Raw genomic sequence first — 16,830 nt, 5'->3', positions numbered from 1 at the left:
TTAAAGAATAAAGTAATACTCTTAAGAAGTTTCCTTTCTAGTGAAATAGACATGTTGTAACCTGCTGTCTTAATAAAACAGGGTGAATCAGAGGGGAATCATCACGTTAAATTATCCCAAAAAGTTTATTTGGTTGCCTTTAAGATGATTCATAGTAAATATATTAAATATGTTCTGCCAGAAATTGAGTTCTTGAATTAAAAGAGTAAAAACAAATATAGGTCATTAAAAGAGAGATAAATAAGATTTCTTTAGAAGAACACAAATCCTGCATTTTTCAAAAACAAATCAGACAGATCATCATGCTTTTGGAAGAGACTGAATATATCACAATTTTCTGTTTGCAACTCTATTAACTCAAGATTTTAACTCTCTTCTTTTGGACACTAGTTTTTTTGCTTTTAGAAGATGCAATTCAAGATTCATTCTCTGTCTCCAATGTGTAATAGAAAATGTGAATTATTTGGAACTAAAGTTAGTTTGTTTCAAGGTTATTGTTTATATTTCCTAAAACAAAATTCTCATTTCCCATCTCCATGGGTAATTTTTTCCCCATATCTGTATAAGCAGATATCAGTCTATTAAGTGATACAAAAGAGAAAACATTACTTTGATTTTAATATTCTGAATGGAAAAAAAGACCACTAGTGTTGTTGTATAAATCTGCAGAAAGTATTTTGAAATATTATTGGTACTGTCTCAACAAGACAACTTTTCATTGTCTGACAGATTTAGTACGAGATGATGTCTAAAGTCTAAAGAAATAGATTTATTATTTGTCAAACTTTACTTGCTTGAGTAAGTGGCAAAAATCCTCTTAAAAGCTAATTTAATTCCTCAAAATAAGAGGGCTACTCTGCAAGTAATGCTTTCTATTTAAATATGTTGGCCCATGATGTCAAAGGGGTAGATGTTGGTAGTATAACAATAGAAGATGAGCCTTTTGACCAGTATTCTGTTTGATTTTGTTGCTGCGTTACAGATGGCAGCAGAGGGCATCTACATGGAAGTGTGTATGAAGCGAAGATGCCACTGAATTCCTCCACAAGGACAAAATGTAACCCACTGACACTCACTGATGCTTGCTGAACATTTTTGGAAACCAAACAGAGGATGTGAGCAAAGAAAGGGGTGACTGGTTTGTTTCAGCAGTGATGACAGCAGCAGTGGGTCACTTCCTCTGCGGAAGACTTCTATGAGTACATCATGCAGGCTCTTGTTCATTGCTGGTGAAAATTCATAGCCAATGGTAGTGACTATATAGAAAAGTAGTGTTTTGTAGCTGAGAATTTGCTCTGTCAATCAACTACCATTATTGTGGTCATTGTATCCTCAGTAGTTTCCATGGAAATAAATAGGAGGTATTACTTTTAGAGCAACCTACATAGTATTTCAAATTAATTTACTACAGATTTTGTAATTAATATAAATTAAGTGATTGAAAAGTGTCTCAGTTTCATCCTGAAATACAGTCAAATATATTTTTCTGTTTCTGCTGTAGCAAAGTACTTATCAGAAGTTTCTGCTAACTCTGGCAGGTATTATTCAGAACTCAAATACAATGAATAAGTATAGTTAACACAGCCTGCTTGTCCACATCTGCTGTGATCCCTGCACTATATGAATACAGAACATATCAGTCTTGGAAAAAGACAGATATTGTTAGCAGACCACCTTAATGGCTGCAAATGTAGATAATATCTGCTGGTCATATAGGACTACAATAAATACTTTTTTATCCTGTTTTGTCTCAACTACTGCTGCTTTCTTTTAAGCAGCCAGAAATGGCATCTGGTATAAGAAGAAACACAAGCTCACTGACCATACAAACTCCCTCTGACACTAGTTCTATGATAATAAAATTTGGCACTAACATCAGCATAAATCAAAACCATCATTTTGAACCACTGCTGTATAGTTGTAATTTTTTCATATTATCTCTATTGAAATGAATTTATGTTCTCTAAAAGACTATGTGATCAAAAAAATCACAAGTCCAGCTTTTGCCAGTGTTGTTGCTTTTGTGCGAAAAATTAGTTTTCTCAAAACAATTTCAAACAATAGTATTCAATAGTATTTCCTAACTATTCATACTAATTTTCTCAAAATATAGAAGAGAGCAATTACACTTTGCAAACTACATTCTTAAAGTTTCACAATAACATCAAAGCAAAATTAAGTTTGTAATATTCTCTTCCTCAGTCTCAAATCTTGTTTGAATATCTAGCTTTGAAGAACTCATTTTAATCTAAACTGAGTACAAATTAGATTAAAAAAAAAAATAGGCTGAATTGAAAATAAAATAAAAACACTACTACTAAATTTTCTTTGGCTTTTCTAAATTTCCTTGAAATTGTCTTCAGAAACTGTTCCTGTCTTAATAATAATGAATTAAAACTTTTTCAAATGACAGGAAAGATAGGATTCTATTCATAGTTTAAATAGATTCTATTGTTCATTCCAGCATCAGGGGACAATATTGCTCGGCATTTCCACCCCACCATCTAACAAAATTCCTTTAGAGAGTAAAAGGTTTATAACTGAAACTATCAGTACAAAGAGAGAGCATTATTTTTCCCTACCTGCCAAAGGTATTTATTTTCTCAGCTGATTGCAGACTGCAGAGATTAGTTGCTGGGTGCAGGTGTCTAAACTGATTAGAAGAGAGAGAAAACACTGTTGCTTGTTAAAGACTTAGATTCAAGAGTTCACTGAAGTTTGAATTTTAATATATATGGTGGGAGTTAAGAGGGGAACACTTAAGTTTTTCATAAAATAACTGCAGAACAGACATGCAAGCTTTCAGAAAATGTTTTACCGAGATCCTGTTTGTTTATGCTGTGTGTTTTTCTAATATATACATAAAGGTCACAAGAAAAAACAAACAAAACTTTCAAGCGGGTAAATGATGATTCTGATAATTGATAGATACATTCATATATGGAGAATAACAATATAATAACCTCTGTCAGGACAGAAAAGTCTAAAAATTAAAGGTTTTTTGTTTTTTTGTTTTGTTTTGTTTTGTTTTTTTAAATGATGGCTTCTTGATGGACTTTCAGATCCAAACTGCTCATAACTTTATAATAATCTACCACCATTCAGAAAGGCTGATATATATATATATGTGTATGTGTGTGTGATTTTCATTAAATTCTCTTTCCCTTCCCATGAAGAAACTGAAATCCTGTACAAGAGGCTTGCAACAGAAGCAATAGGATTTTCAGTCAGAAGTTTAAAAAAAATATAATTCTGTTTCAGAAAGAATGTGAAAAGGAGAACAAGTACTCAGCTAAAATTGGTCAAACTACCCTTCACAAATTGAGAGAAACTTTAAAAAAAAAAAAAAAAAAAATCTGTAAAGAGATGCAAGGCAAGGCTTCAAAGTGCTAATATTATTAACATTAGAACTATCTAGAACTATCATATGGATCAGACATCTTAATTTTATCAAGTATTAAATTCAGTAGACTTACCAAAAAAGTGTATTCAAATATTCAGGGGACCAAATTTCTTGAATACACTTTCCTTTCTAAAGTATACTTAAAAGGTTATGAGTTCCCAAGTCAGTTCCTCTCTTAGTTATATTTCTTGCAGTAAAACCAATACAGAAGCCACCCCACACTCACTAGAGGAAAAGTGAAAAGGTAAAAGGGTAACGTTAAAAAGACTTGGCTAATTAAATATCTTAGGAATTGTTCTTTTACCATCCTCACTATTATTGACAGTAATAAGCAAAAGCAGAACTATTCCCTAAGGTACTGGAGCCAGGAGTAAAGTGGGGGCGCACAGTAAAGCAGGTACTGTTCTTTAACACAAAGAACTGTGGCACAGTAAGAGTATGCTTACTGTGGCCAGGACCAGCCAAGAGCCCAGATCAAAAGGGAATATACTAGTGATGAAGCAGGTCCAAGGAAATCAATCTAGTCATTACTGGGAAGGTCTACAGTGATGTCACGGGTTACCCAGATTTACCTGTGCTCGTGACAGGGGTAGCTGCCCTGTAGGGCCCGCAGCCCAGAAAGAAAGGAAAAAGGGGAATGAGAAAAAGAACAGCGGCAACAATCTAAGGAGGAAAAACTTACTTTACTAAATATGATATTGGAATACAAGATAGCACAATATGATACAATATGATTGAGGCTAATAAATCGAAAAAAACAGAGAGAGAGAGAGTCCCTGAAAATCGAGGGCCTACTGTGAACTCTAGGCAACACAGCTGGAATGCTTCCCACTCTCTGAGAGTCCGAGAGAGAGAGAGCTCCAGCCTGGGAGAGAGATTATATATGTCCTCCTGCCGTGACTTATTTCTGGCCATGAAGTCCTCTGGGATATGTAGTCCTTCTCCAAGAGCTGAGCACTCGGGATGCCACCATTGCACAGAACTGGAGCATGAACCTTTCAATGATCCATACTGCACATGATGTTATGATGTGGAATATTGACAGCAACATCACAAAACCATGACAAGTGATGACAAGGAGCTGAAATAAAGCCAGGCTGCAGATCAAGGGACTCCATGACCAGGCATAGTTACAGCTGTAGCAGGAATTGAAATCACCTCTCCTCCAGTGTAGTTCAGGCATGAAATGAATGTCTACCCTGAGCATCACAGATGTGTTTGGAGGCCCCAGCCGAGACTTTGTGTCATGACTTGCTAGCTCATTTAGGGCCTTTACAATTATCTTCTTCCTTTACCGTCTCATTTCTTAATTTTACTATTCTCAACCAATTATTTGAGTATTCTTGGATATGACATTTTGTTATGGAGATACTCTTACAGCTCAAAAACATGACTTGATTTTACTTAAGAGAGAATGCTCTACTGAACCACCATATTTCATCTTATGATGTCTTAAAAAGTAGTTCACAGTATGAAATTAATGTACCATATGGCTTTCTAAGGTAAGGAGATAAATCCAAATAAGTTCTATATCTCTCAGTACTTTAACCAATGTGACTACAAAATGGAAATCCAAATAAACTTCTTGATATTCTACTGAATATTAAGTTTTTGGAGGGGATGGAGTTAATTTCTTATTAGCAAGATGTTTTAGATTTGTGATTAAAACTCTGTTGATAGTACAGTGATTTTATAGTTGCTGCAGAGCAGTGCTTACACAAAATTAAGGTCTTCTCCGCTTCTCATGCAGCCCTCCCTCACAGGAGGAGTCTGGGAGTGCACCAGAATCTGTGCAGGGAAACAGCCATTACATCTGACCTAAACAGGCCAAAGGGTTTCCCACATCAGATGTCATCATGATTACCAATAAAAGCTGGAGGAAAGAAAGGAAAGGACTGTGCTCACAGTTATGGCATTTGTCTTCCCAAGTAACTGCTGTGCATCGTGAAATACCGTTTTCCTGAAAAGGGTTAAACAGATTCCTGTTGATGGAAAGAATTAATGTTTATTTTGTATTGCTTGTGCACAATATTTTTGCTTTACCTACTTTGCTTCATCTGTTTTTTCTCTCAGCCCACGAGTTTTCTCACTTTTACTTTCCAGTTCTGTTACTCACACAGCTGGGGTCAAGCAAGTGACGGCTGTGTGGGGCTTAGCTGCCTGCCAGAGTCAACTCTAAACAGGTGCTCTTTTGTCAATTCCCTGGACACCATAAAGAGCTGTCTATCAGTGTCTTAATTTTTATAAGTCTCTTAGCTTTTATAGAACTTTAACAGATTTATTTATTTATTTCCAGTTTCTTATGCATGTTTTTTCTTAATGTACAGGAAAATTACATAAAAGCCAATCAGGGTCATTTAGTAATATCAGACCTAACTTCCTTTAATTAGACTTATGCAATCATTACTAAATTTAGCCCCTGAATGGAAGTAAATGTGAACTGTAATATCTTACACATCTTATAATTTCAGCCATTACATAGATGGATGTGCAGTCATAAGAAATGGCTAAAAGTATGCTTTAGTTGGATTTTCTTTCAATTCCTCTTGTACGTCATTGCAACAAAACAAACCAAATTCTTGTCTTGGGAATATAGACCTGTCAGCTTTACCTATTTTGCAATCAATTTCCATATGATTTAATTTGAAAAGAACAGATCCTTATTACATTTTGTACATGAATATTTATTTATATCTACATACTCACGCATACACATACACAAACACATCCTATGAATTAATCAGTTTTAATACAGTATTTCTTTTTACGTCAACTTTTTATTATTATTATTATTATTTTTAACTGTCTCAACTTTCCATAAACAAAGTTTTCTACTGTAGGTTCTTCATGTTGATATTTTTATCCAGCCAATTGAACTTCTTTTCTGGATATGGTGCAAATTATACTTATATTCTTTAAATCACCGATATTCAAAGAATAAACAGTATTCCATTTCTGATACCTTAACACAAATCCCCATAGATGGCTTAAGAGATTCTGTCATAAAAAAATGATTATAAAATGAATGGAACTCACGGTAAAGTTTGGAGTTATATCTCTTTTACTTTTAAAATACTTGATTTCTTTTAACTTCTTAAATGACATGATTAGAGCAATTGTTTCTACACAGTATCTTGGGTTTATAACACTTTCCCCTCATTCTTATATTTTTTAAACATTAGTATACAGTGCTTTCACATAAAGTCTTAATATAAACTTAATCCAATTTAAAACCATACAAAATAAGTCATGCAAGTCTATTGAAATTGTGAGTTAAATTCTACAGGAAATTCATTACTGCAGTATCTGATGGCTTGATTAGATCTAGTAATTGCCAGGATAAACATTTCTTACATCTAAGAGAACTAAAACGTCTCTAATGTGGAACTGCACTATTCTCTACACAGAGTGTCTGGGATAGAGGACGAACATTCTCCATTACGATCTAAAGTAAACAGATAGTATGAATTTTTCAGTTTCAGGAGTGGGATCTAGCATTTATATTTTAGGGACAAAGAACATGTACTACCTAGTGTTGTTTAGATGATTACACATTCAAAAACAATGAATTATATAGAAATGCTCGTGACTTCTAAATTAATGTTAGTCATGTTACTAGTTGGGAAATGTGAGATTTTTGCAGGCTTTTGCTGCAATTTAAAACTTACTAACTGTGTTCTGAACAGGGAGGGTAACAGAAAATGGTCCAAACACTACTTCCTTCACCAGTAGTATGAGACACCAATGCCACAACATTCAGAGGTCCTGAACATTAAATTCAATTTAGAGTTGTTCAGTCACAGAACCCTTGAATAACAAACTTGAAGTTTGAGAAGGCAAAAGTACAGAATTACTTGGAAACTTATTAGATCTGCATGAACTGATTGCCACACACACAGCAAGTATAGTAGTGTCACAGCTTCAGTAATACTTCTGATTTCAGGAAAATATGAATAACTGATAAATAAACGGATAAATAAATGACCTTGCTATGAAATAAAAATGAACTGTTGATTTTGACTTGAAATTTGATTAGCTTTTTAGATAGAGGTACTGCATTAACCAGAAGGAGACTACTGTGAAAAGGGCTTATTATCTTAGAAACTGTATGCTTTTCATAATTTGATAAAGACAGAGTGCTGAAATTCTCAAAAATAGGGCCATTTCATTGCAAGACTAATGATTTTAAGAATTTATAGAGAGGAGTTTTGTGAGTTAATATAAAATTAAAGCTTCCGTTAACTGAAGAAAAGAAAAAAGCTTTGGTGAGTGAGCAACTTTGTACAGTACTATCCATGGTAGTCAGTGACTTCCTTAAACACTTCTGTTTTATATTTATCTTGTCAAAATAATTGGTTATTTGCTGAAACACTTTATGTATCAGTTACAGGTAAGACCACTAAAAAATGAAGAAAAAATAATTGTTTACAAGTAAAGGAAAACGTCCACTGTCTAAGCTCACTGGAAATGTTTTCTTGCTATTGTTTCACAGCTATTTTACTGCAGGGAGATCTTCCTCTGCAGCTTTCAGAATACTAAGTGGATGTGGTGCTGGTATTTTCTGCCTAGTGAAAATAATGACTTGGGTACAATAAGTAAGGGCTTCTTTCAAGGATACACTCAGGTTTTTATTCTTGCCCATAAACTATAACTTCCGAGCAAGCAGATCCTTCTTTTGACAGGTTCATTATGGTTTTTGCATAGCTTCTAAAACAGTCAGTCAAACCTGGCATTTGTTGCTCTCCTAAATGGAAAGACTCTTAAATACCTATTAGTCTATAATAACTAAGAGAAGACCGTGATGTCACTTATTTTTCTTATGTTTTATGAAACATACTGGAAAGTGATCTCTGGGTAATCATTTGGAGCAGAGTAGGGTCTGCATCTACCGTTCTTCCATTAAAAAAGAGTAGTTTGTCTACAAATTGGGAAAACAAATGTCATAAAATTTCCTAGGAGATGAATATGCTGCCAGCTATTTGAAATGCAAAACTCTGCCATTAAAAGGCATCTTGAGGAATATACTGAAAGTAACCATCCAACTCAAATGATTCTATAATTGTATGATTCTATGATGAATGTCTTTTTGGATAGTTGAACTAGATATTTGGTATAGTGAATGCTATTTTCGACATACTAAAGAAAGATATGTAGAAACTCAGATTTGTAAAGTAGAAGAGAGACTTCCATTCAGAAATGTAGTTAAGAGGACAGAAAGGAGACCAAAATGAATGAATGAATAAATAAATAAATTTTATATTTAAAGAAAATGCAAGTCTTGCAGCTTTGATGAAGAATACAAACAGGGCATGAAAAAATGATTGCAAATTAAGTGATACTAGAATATGAACACAAAATGTTTCCTTTTTCTGTTCACTTCTATGTACGTACAAAGGAGAAAATAAATAAAAGAGACAGATTACAGAAAATATTATTTGCAAATGATAAAAATAAGACAGGAATTCAAAAGGAGCAAAACAGTGTGTCTCTTCTGATATTCTTCCAATTAAAAATGTAAGGATAGGAGTCCAATGGCATGTTAGCTAAAGAGCAAACAAAAAAAGATAACTGTTCCACTGTATCATTGAAGGCCACTCACAAGATTATTTCCCCAGAAAAACGTGTTGTTTTTGTCTGTGGATATTTTCTTCTACCAGTGAATTTCCAGAATCAGTAAGTGCTACAAATACTTACTCATATAATATTGCTTCTTTCATTAAAATCTAGTTGTGCTATATCTAAGGAAAATGGATTCTAGTAACTGCTTACATATGTATAGTTGATCAATAGAGACTATAGCTTAGCTGCAGAAAGTTTCACAGAGTATATAACAGTATAATATTACCTTTGATATACAAATAGAAGTAAACATAACTTTATGAATATTGATTGCATTCACAAAATATCTCATTGATCAAATAAAAAAGTTCAAGAGATACAAAAGTTAGGGAAAAAAAAAACAAACCTAAAAACAAACACAAATAAAGTAAAATAAAAACAAGCAATTTGTGAGATTACCTTTAAAAAGCTTCTCATAGGCTTTGGTATGGCTTTATGCATTGAGTAGGAGATACATTTCCAGTTTCTGGTTGCTGATTTGTACCCTATGCCAAGTTTTAACTGATTAAACATACCAGAGAATTCTACATAAATTGTCATGTATAATTAGATTATGACTTACTAGGTCAAGCCTATATTTCATTTTTATCACCCTGCCATTTATCATATATATATATATATATATATATATATATAATTTTATAGCATTGCATAGAAAAGTCTTTGCAGTTAGAACAGGCTTATTAATAGGAACTAGATCTTCTACCAATAGTCAGCCTCTGTGACCTATTTTTTTTTGTTTTTTCCCTGAATGAATGAAATGCGACTTAGAACTGCAGATGTCGTATGTAGTTTGCTTTATTAATATTTTGAGGATGGAAATCTAAATGATGAGAATAAATTTCTGTGTCTTGAAATTCTGTGAGAATAAGAGATGTGCAGAATGCAGAATGTCTTATAGGTTAACCACTAATACTGTAAATATGTGGGTGTGTTTAATAAAATATCTTCTAATGAGGTCTGTAAAAAAAAAAAAAAGAAAAGAAAAAAAAAAGAAAAAAAAAAAGAAAAAAAAAATATGAATTGCTTTGCACCATCCCACTAATCTGTCATTTAAGTCATTCCCTTTCAAGCAGATTTTGTCCTCTTGAACTCTGACATAAATTTATATTATAAATTTTGTGTCATTTATACACCATAATTATATAAAATCAAACAGCTGCTGGTTTTCTTTTCCCTTTGATTTCTTAGAGTGCTAATTGTTATATTGTTCTGAGGAGTTTTGTTTGTTACAAGGAATATGCTTTGCTTGGATTTCATTTAAATGATTTTGTATATTGTACATCACATATTGGAACTGGAATAGAAATAGATAACCTTTCTAAGACTTTTTCTTCATAGCAGCTCTTATCTTTTAGATTTGTATCCAAAGCAGTCTTGACAACACCAGTATATTAGCTATTGCTGAGCAGTGCTTACACAGTACCAAGGTCTTCTCTAAGCAATCAAGTATTACACACTACCGATCATAGTCTGCCAATAAGAAGTATTGAATTAATTCCTTATTTTGCTTTGTTTTACCTAATAAACTGTCTCCATTATATGTCAAAAAGTTTTCTCACTTTCACCTTTTGGATTCTCTTCCCTACCCCACTGAGTGAGTTGGCTGTGTGGGGCTGAGCTGCTTGCTGGAGTTGAACATCAATACAGCAGTTTTTAATAACACGCAACAGCAAGAACAAAATTCAATTATGATCATAAATCTTACTTGCCCCTTAGGAAGATTAAAGGTACTATGCAGTATCAGAAGCAGAATTCAAAAACCCCTGGTCATGTATCCTCAAATATAAGAAAACAGTATGCGTACTAGCTTACTGAGATATGAAGACAGGAAAAACAAACAAACAAACAAAAAATTAGAAAAAAATATATTCTATGTTGAGATTATTTTTTTTATTGTTAGAGAAATATCCTGAATCAATTATGTTTTAATCAACTCATTGTGTTAGCAGCGAAGGGTGACTCCTACCTGTGAGTGGAAGCAGCATGGGCTCCCTAAGGTGGATAGACAGGGCCTACAATCAGGTCTTGTCCCACCACCTTACCAGGAGCAGGGCAGCTAGAAACATCTAGGCAGTCCCAGCACTAGGCATCTCCCTGGGGCTGGAGCCCAAGCCTGGCTGAGAGTGGGCTGGGCAGTTGGCCCATGGTTGAGCCCAGAACAGTAGCCATGGCTGGGCAGAGCTGTTGGGATCTGAAGACCAGATATGCTGTGGCTTCTCTGAGATAGCGGCACTGGAATGGTAAAGGGATCCTGGAACTGGGGAGGAGCAGGCCAACTGGTAGGTGGATATGGATGGTCAGTGACTGAAAGTGCCCCTGGTGCCCTGACTACTGAATCAGTAGACTCTGCTTAAACACTCTGGAACTGTTGAACTGAACTGCTTTTGATTTTAGGCTGTGGAAGACAGAGAGCAAACTACATGTAAGCTGACTTCTGAACACTTTTATCTTTAATTTTCCTGTATCCTCAGTTTCTTTTTAGACTCAATACCTTCAATGCAAAATGGATACTAATTAACAACAAGAAGAGGAACAAAATTATATATTTGATAGCATTATTATCACTTTCAAGATACCAAGATATTTATAGTAGTTAATCTGAAGCCCACTGAAACTAAGGAAAGACTCCCACTGTGGACAGAGAATCTATGTAGAAAACGGAACAGTAAAGGTGAGACCCACTTAAACCAGAGTAGCATTTCATAAAGAAAAACATGGAAAGAGGCAAAGGACTATAGAAATTATGCTATGTAGAAAGATGCCATGTCCAGGAGGAAGATGTTTGTGAAACAAACGAATAAAAAGCATTTATACAGTTGGACAGAGAAATGAACTTTGGGATATTTTCTGAGACTCAGTTTCAGACTCTAGTTTGCTTATTATCAAGAAGAATTAAAGAAAAATCTGTTTTTGCTGCTTTCCAGACAATGATTGTTCTGCATCACATTTCTTGGGATACTGAGATACCAGTCACAATGCCAGGACTTGTATTTGTAGTTGGAAAGGAGACTGTTGTCATTAATGATATATTTTCAAATAAATCAATGTCCATACATATCAAATACTTATTAAAGTTCTCTGTTACAAATAGATGGCTAACTTACTCAATTTTTCTCTTTCTTGTCACCTCAGTCCAAGTTAAACAGTCATATTTTATTTTTTTATCTTCTTTTATAAACCATACCACCAGTCTTCTACTGCTGCTCTCAGAGTTTCATTTAATCTGCTCATTTTGTGCTTCTCGGCAATAAGCATACACACATGGGTTACAATGAACATTCAAAAAGAGCACTCTCCAATTTCAGTACAGAGTTCATCTAAAAATGCAAATCAAAGAACACCCTCCTTTTGCTACACTGCACTTCAGATCCTACATATTGCTAACCATGCGTCATTTTTGTTAATATTCCTTTGCAGGTTGTGTTTTCATGGAATGCTTATTAGACAATTAAAAGTTGAACAAATCAATACAAAAATACAGCTGTTTAAATATGTGCGTAATTAACTGAGGAATTACATAGGTCATTTAAAAAGTATTGCCTCTGATTTATTTCCATGGAAACTATAACAGATGCAAAGAGCACAATAACATTACTTGATAACGCAAATTCTCAGCTACGACCATTTGTCACCACTATTAACTATGCATTTTCCCCAGAGATGAACATCCTGCAAGCTGTGCTTGTAAAAATCTGCACCAGTGGAGGTGACCCACTGTTTCACAGCTGCTATGATGGAGTTGTTGCTAGGAAAATGCTGCTCATGTGGTTCATCTTCATCTTTCGTCAACCTGAACAGCTGGAAGTTAGATGGTGCCGAATCTGTACTATACAGTGCGTGCAATAGGACAGTCCAGCCAAGACTGGCAATGTGTTGCATCATCTTTCAGCAGGCACAGGGCCTGGCATTATCATGTTGCAAGAAAAAATTTGTCTTCTTCCCTAGCTTGACTCTGGAAGTTGGAGCCTTCAGCTTAATGAACACTGCAATGTAGGAGTCACAGTTGATGATTTGTTTGGGTTCCAGGAAATCCAGAAGGATCACCCCTTTCCTCTCCCTAAAGGCAATGCATATCATTTTACACACTAGGGGAGTGTCTTGATTTTTATTTTTATTTTTTTTTTCATTGTGGAATTCACATTAAGCAAGAACTGATGAATGTCAGTGGGTACCATATTTTGCATGGGGGTATTCAGTGACATGCCTTTGCTTCATACGCACTTCCATGTCAGACTCCACTCTGTTAGTCTCTTCAAATTGGAAAGATATGGATGTGTTAGGTGTGGACTATTTGATAGATGAGACCATACCCAGAGAGTGGTGGTCAACAACCTGATGTTCAGATGAAGATCAGTGATGAGTGGTGTCTCTCATGGGTTAGTACTAGGACTGATGCTCATAATCAGTTACATGTGCAGTGGGATTGAGTGCACCCTCATCAAGTTTGCAACTGACACCAAGCTGTATGGTATGGTCAACATGCACGAAAGAATGGGATGCCATCCAGGAAGACCTAGACAGAATCAAGCAGCACGCCAAGGTGGTCAGCAGATCAAGCAAGGTGATCCCACCCCTCTGCTCTGCACTGGTGAGACCTCACTTGGAGTTCTGTGACCAGATGTATAGTCCTTAGAACAGGAGAGAAATGGACCTGTTGGGGCATGTCCAGAGCAGAGCCACAAAAGTGGATGAAGGGATGGAACACCTCCCTATGAGGACAGGCTGAGAGATCTGAGGCTGTTCAGCCTGGAGAAGGCTCCAGGGAGACCTGAGAGCAGCCTTTCAATATATAAAAGGGGGCTTTAAGAAATAAGGAGACAGATTGTTAAGCAGAGTCTGTGGTGATAGAACAAGGGGAAATGGTGCCAAACTAAAACACAGCAGATTTAGATTGGGTATAAGAAAAATGTTTTTTACAATAAAGTTGGTAAGACGCTGGAAAAGATTGCCAAGAGAGGTAGTAAATGCCTTGTCCCTGGAGACATTCAGGGGCTCTGAACAACCTGATCTACCTGTAGGTGTCTGTATGCATTGCAGGGGAGCTAGACTAGATGACCTTTAAGGGACTCTTCCATCTCAAACGTTACTTTGATTCTATGATTCTATTCTGTGATTCTATGATAGCACCACCATCCACCTTTGATGCTGTGGGTCATCATAATAAAATAGAAGGTATTCATTTTTAATTAACCCTCATAATTTGTAGTTTTGGAAATGACTTCATAAGCCTTTAAAAATAGAAGAAAGCAAAAAGGTCTCTAAGCCTGATGAATTCTCTTTGTTTTTCCTCCTTAACACAAGATATAAGGAGTAGCATATATTTGGAAACAGAAATTTAAACCTAGAGACAGAAATTCACAACATCAGTGTTAAAGTAAGTTGTTTTCTTTCTTCTCTCTCTCTTTTTCATTTATTTATTTATTTGTTTGTTTGTTTATTTATTTATTTTAATCCTTTGTTGGGGATGTCCTAGGGAATCAGCCTTACTTTATAATTCAGAAAACATAAAACACTGCCATTCTGTGTAAGATTGGATCACTAGGTTCTCTTAGCATGGACGGCCTGGGGCTGTCAGCCCTTCCCCTGTGGCACTCCCAGAGCAGAAGTTCAGCCAGACTGGGCACCAGGCACTCGGCCAGGGGGTGCCCGTGAAACTCAGTTCAGCCTTGCTCAGGCCAAGGGAAACCCAGCTTGGGCTGACGCAGCCTCTATCCTGCCCGCTGCAACAGCAATACATTAGGTGCTGAGACAGCAACTGGTTTTAGACTATAAACTGGATTTAGGTATAAATTGGCTTGTGTATCACATTTCAGTTGGCATATATCAAAGTTCATTCTGCATGTAAAATGCATTTGCATTGTATACCTGTCTGTATCTTTATTTCCTTAAAAAAGCTAAAATACTCTCAGAGTAGTAAACTTAGTAACAGGAAAAAATTAGCCTTCTTTAAGGGAACAGAATGGCATATAGAAGAATGTGTGGTCTTTCAAATTCCTAGAATTAATTTGTTTGGGGTTCTGTGTCTTAAACTACTGCTAAATTAACTGTTTGTTGTTCTATAGTGACAAATAGGGCAAATGAACTCGTGTTATACTAACAAAAATGCAAAACAATGCCAGAGAGACAAATGGCAACCAAGCAGTTGACACCAGGATGAGGGCTAGGTATACAAAGCAGATCAGTGAAAAGACCTGAGCTCTGATACTAACAGAAAATATAAAATTCAGGATCAGTAATTGTATTTTTTCATATGTGGGTTATCTTACATAATGCCACTTATCAAGTTGAAACCTCGTCTGTTATTAATTCTGCTGTCAGCACTCTCTCACATAAGCTATTGGCTTGAATTTGCCATTTTTATGAGCAAAAAAACAAAAAAAAACAACAAAAAAAAAAACAACAAATGTAAATCCAGAGGCCAATATAGTACAGCAAGAAAAATATATAACAATATTATTGGTTTTATATAACCACACTTACAATACGCAACCATGTTTTTAAAATCAAAAAAGTAAGAAGTATTGTCTTCAGCAATATACTGAATGTCTTTTGCAGAGGCATTTGATCTGCAGAGAACAAACTGACATGAAGATCTTAGTTTTTAGTGATTCAAGAGAAAGATTTCTGGCTGCAAGCACAGTAGTCCATTGGTAATGTCATACCATGCTGTGTTTACACATAAATTTGTAACTTGGTCTCCTTTGACTGTTTTATGAGAATTCTTCCATGTTCTGTCTAACAAATATACATCAAACCAATATACTGAAAAGAGAGAGACTATGCAAACTGATTCTGATATCACCTTTTATTGCAACACAGCATAGAAACAAGTTCTGTAAGTCCATAGGGACTCCTGAAGCTGCTACTATCAGCCAGATGGCTGCATTGCTGTTACTCACCTAAGGCAGACATTATTTCAGTTTCAGAGATTCAATCACAATTCAAAACATTGTGTATGTCTTCTGAGGGCTTAATTTCTTCGCAGTCTCCCTGAAACAGGTAGCTTTAAGCATAAACTAGACACATACCAAATCTAAATAGTAATTTTAGTGGGGAAATAGTAAGAGTTAAAAATGTCTGAACTATTCTAAATGAATAAAATACCAAAGGTATTCCCCTCACTGGAGTAAACGTCTTTGCTTTTGTATTGGACAATGAATGTACTTCTCTGTCCAGAGAATTTTCTTGATTTCCATTCAAAACTAAAATAAAATACATTTTGAAGAGAGAGAATATAGCAATTGATACTACTTGTAACATCATAATAATAACATAGTAATATAATAATAACAACTAGTTCTATGACAAAATAATCAACATCACATTATGCACTTCATACAGAGCTGCACTATAGACTGCTAAATTAGTCTGGACTGCATTTAATTTATCATGAATTTCTGATCTCTGTACCTTTTTCTGAAGTAACCATCCACATTTGCCTTTGCACACAGACCCCCTCATTATCCCCTAGTAAGAAGCAGCAAGAAGATTCAAACACAGATACAGGATTACAAGTGCCTTAACAGAGAGCTCTGGAATGACGATGCTGTCTGAATCCAAATTTAATCAATGCTGCCACCACGTGGTTATATAACTGCAGAAGTTAAAGCTCTCTCATAAAAATGATTGAATGACTATAAACACGTTTGTATTTTGAAACTGATGTCTTACAAACAGAGCAATCGAACTTTCTGTACGTGAGTTGTTAGTTTTAACAAGAAGCAATGCAAATCTTTCCACAGCAATATGCTGTCTGTTATAAATTTTCTGTAATTACTCTCTTATCTTGAAAACAATAATCCTGA

General features: G+C 35.2%; 1 long non-coding RNA gene across 1 annotated transcript in view; it reads right to left on the bottom strand.

Annotated features, from left to right (window-relative positions):
* The window catches only part of LOC140248051 (uncharacterized), a 92,427-nt gene extending 75,957 nt beyond the window's left edge, over nt 1–16,470 (bottom strand). The window contains exons 1-2 of the long non-coding RNA XR_011902799.1: nt 16,436–16,470; nt 15,925–16,015 (exon numbers count right to left, since the gene is read on the bottom strand). This is a non-coding gene — a long non-coding RNA (uncharacterized lncRNA). The remainder of the gene's footprint in view (nt 1–15,924; nt 16,016–16,435) is intronic.
* Between the last annotated feature and the right edge of the window lie 360 nt (nt 16,471–16,830).

Source organism: Excalfactoria chinensis, chromosome 1 (genome assembly GCF_039878825.1).
Source record: "Excalfactoria chinensis isolate bCotChi1 chromosome 1, bCotChi1.hap2, whole genome shotgun sequence".
NCBI classification, from domain to species: Eukaryota; Metazoa; Chordata; class Aves; order Galliformes; family Phasianidae; genus Excalfactoria; species Excalfactoria chinensis.
This window is presented reverse-complemented; position numbering and strand designations above follow the sequence as displayed.